Below are 6,684 nucleotides of genomic sequence, written 5' to 3' on the forward strand. Positions count from 1 at the left end.
CATTACAAAACATAAGCAAGAGTTGTTACAATATTAACAACAGAGAAATTACTGCCATAAATATATTATGAAACTCTCCAAACATGCAAACATTTAGCTCTTGCTAATGTTGTCGGTGAGAAGTCACTAAATGGAACATTAGTATTCCATCAGAAAAGCAGATTTAATAGAGATAAATGTCACAAAATGAATAATTTAACAAAATAACAAGACTCACATTAACTCTTTCATGCTTCCATCTCTAATGAAAGTGAAGTCTCCAAGTCTCAATTGTGAAATTAATAATTGATTGGGATTTACTCAAGTGATAAACTTTATCGTTATTAATTTGGTCTTTATAACCTAAATTAACAAAATACTTTTATAGAAAATTATGATAACAAATTATAATTGGAGATTATATATAACTAGGAGGAAGGGTTATAAATAGGTTGGGGGTCAAAGGGTTCATTGTATAATAGGGTGTCAATAAATCAGAATCTAAATGGACATGGAAACATTTTAATATTTATTGATAAAAGAATGATTTGAATGCTTGATCTTTTGGTTGAGTAAATCTTCATTCCAGTAACCCTGGAATGTGAGGGACAAAGGTGAGCTTGGTAGGACTGGAACTCAGAATGTAATTAGACTGCCAACGGCATCATGTTATCTGGCAATCAATCAATTCTGACATCCACCAGATTCTTGTACAAAAAAAAATAATGTGGTTCTGGCTTGGCTGTGTGGCTCAAAAGTTTGCATTTGAACTGAAGGATTCTGAGTTCAGTTTTACTGCAGAGTACCAATCAATGCCATGTGAAGGAAACTGTTATTCAGATGATAATATGATGCATGTTCAGAAGCTTACACACACACACACACACACACACACACAGCCCTACTCAGCCGTTTAGGGAGCTCACTAATGCTGGTGCAATGACAAAAGTGCTGAGGACACTCTGTAAAATGGTTCACGAATAAAAAGTGAATGCGTTCAGATTGTGAGGTCCTTTAATCATTTCTTGCTGAAGACTGTCCAACTTCTTTTGTGCCGGTGTCAACCAGTCGATTGTGTAAAGTGGTTGGTATTAGGGTGGAGGGGAGATCCAACCTTAGAAGCAAAGCCAAGGCAAACATTGGAGCACATTGCAGTCTTTGGGCCTTTTGAATCCTCTCAAACTATCCTGCCTATGCCAACATGGACCACAGACATTAAATGATGATGAGGAGGAGGAGGAGGGGGAGGGGGAGGATGTTATACTTACACACACACACATAAATAATCCACTCAATAAAGTGGTTGGTGACAGGAAAGGCATCCAACCGCGGAAGCCAAACCAAAAGTAAAATATGCAAACAGCAGTCTCTGAAGGCAGTTGGCTGCCAATGGCAACTGACTCAGATCACAGTAGCCTGTCTAACTCCTGCCAGCAAGGAAAAGTGGATGTAAACCAATGATGATGATGATGTGTGTGTATGCATGTGTGTATGTATGTGTATATCTGTGAATTCCCAATGAATTGTTGTAATGAACTACAATATATCAAGTTGTTTATTCCACTATTGTGACACATAGACACACACACACACACACACACTCCCTCTCTCTCTCTCTTTCTTTTTCTCATTAGAAATATAATGAACCAGTGAGTGGTTGGTTGAAAAATCTATAACCAATCATAATATTGCTTACATAAAATAAACAAAATAAATCAATAAAAACTACCAAAGTAAACATGAGAAGAGTCTGACAAGTTGATTTACTGTGAGTACAACAATGGTGATGTGTCTGTGTGAAGCTGTGGCCTTGTGGTGGACAGAGCCAGGTGTTATGGCCTTCAGCACACAACATTAGGTGGTGGTGGTGGCGGTGGTAGTTGCTGCTGCTGCTGCTGCCAGCTGTTGTTTAGTCCAAGGTCAGGTCTGATCCAAAGTGGACCTATAATGAAAGGTGTAGGACCTGAAACTATGCGGTTTCTTCAATCAGACACAGTGTATCTTGGACTACATTATCTAATGTCTAGTATAGTAGTTAGTATCAGAGCTTTTAGTTGTTGTTGTTGTTGATGATTAGTTCTAAGACAAACCTGACCCGGGAACCAATGATGAAATATGCCCAGCTCTGACCATTCCACATTATTGGAAACCATGCCAAAGCAGAGAGTAGAGCTTGGTGCAGTCTTCTGCCAGGCCAGCCTCCTGCCATTCCAGCCGACCCATGCCAGCATGGGAGGCAGACCTTAAAATGATGAGGATGATGATGATGACAATGATGATATATATCTGTAAGAATGGTTGGTACAAGCATAGCTGTGTGGTTAAGAAGTTTGTTTCCCAACCATCTTGTTTCAAGTTCAGTCCCACTTCATGGCACCTGGAGCAGATTTCTTTCTACTATAGTCTTGTGGATGGATTTGGTTGATGGAAAGCTGAAAGAAGCACTTAGTATATATATGTATGTGTGTATGTGTGTGTGTGTGTGTGTGTGTGTGTGTGTATGTGTATGTGTACGCATATGTGTATACACACACACACACATGTATGTATGTATGTATATATATATATATATATATATATATATGTACATGTGTGTGTGTTTGTGTGTGTATGACAGGGATATCTTCTTAATCAGGAAAGCTGAAAAATTGATTGGCCTTGACCTACCAGTTTTCAAAGCATTGTGGTATTGTCAAACGCTCTATATTTAAATGTATTTATGTTTGTGTTTAAATGTATTTGTGTTTATGTGTTATTGGGCTTACATGTTTACCTTAGAGTGCAAGCACATAGATACATACAAATGCACATAAGTGTGTGTGTGTGTGTGTGTGTAGAAATATCAGGGTGTAGGCATGTGTGTGGGAAAATATTTCTAAGTCCAGTCTCTTGGACAAGTGTCTCTACTATAGTCTCAGGCCAACCATAGCTTTCAAAGTGGATTTAGTTGATAGAAACTGAAAGAAGCCTATACCCATGTGTGTGTGTAAAGTAAGGTCCCTGTGTAACCAAACTATTCTTTGGTCCCAAATTGATAGATGTAGGAATCTAAGCGTACCTGAGTGAGACCAGCTCTGAAAACTTGATGAATTTCATCTCATTTAGTTGCAGAAGGATTAATGTGATTAAGACTTGCTTCTGTTCAGAAGATGAGAGATATTCATTCATATTACAACATAAGCAAAGTAGTTTATCAAGATAAAGCTAAAAAGTCATTTTTAGAAATCTAAAAAAAAAAACCCCCAAAACTTTTTGATATTGACAAAGTGAATAAAAGTGACAACAGAGAAGTGTATAAGCTGGACCTGAAGAATCAATATGCCGCATTAAATGCAGAAACAGATCAATACTGGAGTGAAAGACATTACAATTGAGACAGCTGAAAAAAAAAATGGAAGAAAAAAGAAGAAAATGGAGACCGGCAGAGAAATGGGCTGTCATTTAGGTAAGAAATGGGAACAGAAAGTTAACAGAGATATCTGACATGATGCTAGAGGGGAAACAAAAAGGGATGGGACAGAGAAGTAAGGAGAGGTGGATGTGAGGATAAAGGAAAATGGGTTGAAGGTTAAGAAAAAGGAAAAAAACACCTCAAGAAGTGATTGAGGAACTTTATATTGAAAGAGTATTGTAACAACTGGCAGAATATGGAAATAACAATGGAAAGGTGTGAGTGAATGTTAAGAATGGTGAGAGTCTGAAGACAGGACACAAACGAAAAATGGGACATTTTAAAGAAGTGTAAAAAAGAAAAAGTGGACCTGATGAATTTTTGATGGGTTATTTAAGGGGTCTTGGATTTTAATGAAGTCCCTTTGGAGGAAGACAAGTAATTTTTGAAAAATTAGAAAGCAACAAACTATTGATGGAATTTGAGGAGAATTTGTTAAACAGGGAGGAGAATTCATCCACAGGAACCACTTTGAACAAACCAGTAAGATGTTTGTGGATATTATCATCATCATCATTATCATGATAATCATCACCGTAGTTGTCAATCATTTTATGGATGCTTCCTACACCATCATGAGTTGGATGGATGGCCATAGTTGGACTCAGCACATATTTTGAGATTTGACTCACCTTGACAGGTCAGAGGAGCACATCTCATTCAAGATTCCTTTTTGTCTTCGTTTCTATGGCTGAATATACATTCAAAATGCTTCCAATATACTACCTGGATTTACCTGGAATTATACTTAAGGACCTACACCTTCACAAAAATATGGACCAACCTTCATACCCCCTGGAAAAGGATGAGCTGCGAACTTTATTCTCCTATCTATCTATCTATCTGTCTGTCTGTCTGTTGTTTTACTCTTTGTTCTTCTCTCTACTATTTCATTCCTTTATAAACTGTGAATTCAATATATGAAATTCCACTCACTGGATAGATATAGCAGAAAACACTTGCTGAAGGAGTTACACAGAGGGATTGAACCTGGAACCATGTAGTTTGAAAACAAACTCCTTAAAATTCCATAACCACATCTCCATGCATGCACTTATAACATAGAAACAACAATTCAAAAATAACAGTGGAAATGTGATTGTGTGATGTTCATCCTTTCCTTATAAGCAGAGTTATAATGAACATGGTTTCAGTAAGGAATTGAATCTGGGCACCGGATTCCACTTCAGCTCTTAAATCATCTCAACTTTCAGGTTCCAAGTATAGCTTTGTGATTAACGATTTCACTTCTGACAACTACATGACTTCAGGTTCAATCCTTGTGTGTGGCACCTTGGGAAAGGGTGTTATATGTAGCTTCATGTCAACACAAACCTTGTGCAAGAAATTTGGTAGATGGAAGCTGTTTGGAAGACCTAATTCTTCACCAAATCTACCCCCCCCCCCATCCTGCCAGCCCTTACCTACCTTAGTGGCAAAGTCAATGATAAATTCAGAGATGCTGAAATAAGGCCATAAGAGCTGTTGTTTCTTCTCTAAATAAACCATGAAAATATTTTAGAATTTTTTTTTTAATGGAATTCACAAATAAACCACTTCATTAAAAGACTATGTTAAAAATGCTGGAATCAATACATTAGCCCAATTCTACTCTGATTGATTTACCATGTTGGGAAATCTAATCTGTTGAACTTTCAATCAGTGACATCGAGCTCTGCCATGAAGTTGCTGGAGACATTTTTAAAAGAGCTGAAGTCAAACCAACAACAACAGCAACAAACACTTCAATTTTTGATTGATAGCATGTTGTATACAAAATTAGCTCGTTACTAATCCTCTCACTTCTATAACGAGCCTAGCCATGTTATTGATCAGTTTTGATATTTAGATAATTTATTACATCCATTACTTCATTGTTTTTAAGTTGTTTTAATTAGAACGCTAATTTTACAGCCACTTATTGGGTACACATCACAAACACGAACCGAATTGTGGAGACTTTATGTAGTAACACAACACACTAGAAATAGCAGCCAAATCTCCCTTCGTATTGTCTTCAAAAGGGATGTGCTTGACAATGTAGTCCCAAGTGCCTTGCTCATAGTGCCTTGGTCATGACTGGATTGTCTGTGCATTCACGACTGATCTAGTTCAAAACAACAATTGCAACCTTTTCCTTTAGAAAGAAATGTCATCATTTCCCTAAAAAAACAAAACAATAAAAGAAAACAAATTAAAATTTATGCAAATTGTGCTTTGTTTAATAGTGTTAAAGGAAAGAAGTGGGGGTGGGGGTGCTAATCACTTCATATGTAAAGGAATTAGCATCTTTATATATATGTATATATATACATACACCATACAGTTTCTGTTTATCTAAAGTTCTTTTGCATGACTCTTGATTAGTATGCTAGGCACTGGGATGGAAGGAGTCTGGAACCACAGTGACAGGTTGCAGAACTTGACCTGTGAATGTAGAGAGCCAGGAGAAATATCACAAAGCATCCTTGTTTGGTACCCTTCTTGAAGGTGTTGGTTTGCAAAGATTCAAGAGAAACCTTAAATGCATCAGCTGCATGAATCTAGAAGAGTCTGTGAAGGCTATGGGCACTGGCTCTGTCTCCAGACCCACCAACTAGGGGAAACCAAAATCACAGGAGCATTAAAAATGAGGCTGGTAATGAAGAAAATGCAACTATTCAATGAACATTCCCCATGAACATAAAACCATTTCATTTTCACTGCAAGTCTTTGGTAGAATGTTAAAATGTAACGACCAAACACAACAATTCTCATGCAAATAATTATCATTATCATTTGACCCCAAAATATTTGTTAATTTCTGCAATGAAAGCAACCTTAATATTCCAAAATTACTACAATTATATTCTAGAACCACTCCCAGCAACAGAAGTTTTAATGTACTTTGGTAGTTGTTATCTTACAACTTACAGAATACCAAGAATTTCTGCCAATATTTGGAAGCTTCTACTTCAATGATTCTTGTTTTGTAATAATGTTAGTTCTTGTTTATGTCAGGGAAACACTAATGAGCAGAAATAGGGAACTATTTGCAAAATAGATAATCCTTTCTACTGAAGGCAGAAGGCTTGAAATTTGTGGGGAGGGGACAAGTTGATTACATTCTCGAGGTGGTTATTAAGCTCTGCAGTAATTCTAGGAGCTGTACTTTTGCGAGCCTTTCTAACAATTCACATAAGAGTCCATATCTGAAAGTTTTGGTTTGCTTCCAGAGTTTTGTTTCAACGAGGTTTTTCCCTCTTTTTCAAAGG

The sequence above is a fragment of the Octopus bimaculoides genome, chromosome 13, assembly GCF_046866305.1.
Source record: "Octopus bimaculoides isolate indiv1 chromosome 13, ASM4686630v1, whole genome shotgun sequence".
NCBI lineage: Eukaryota > Metazoa > Mollusca > Cephalopoda > Octopoda > Octopodidae > Octopus > Octopus bimaculoides.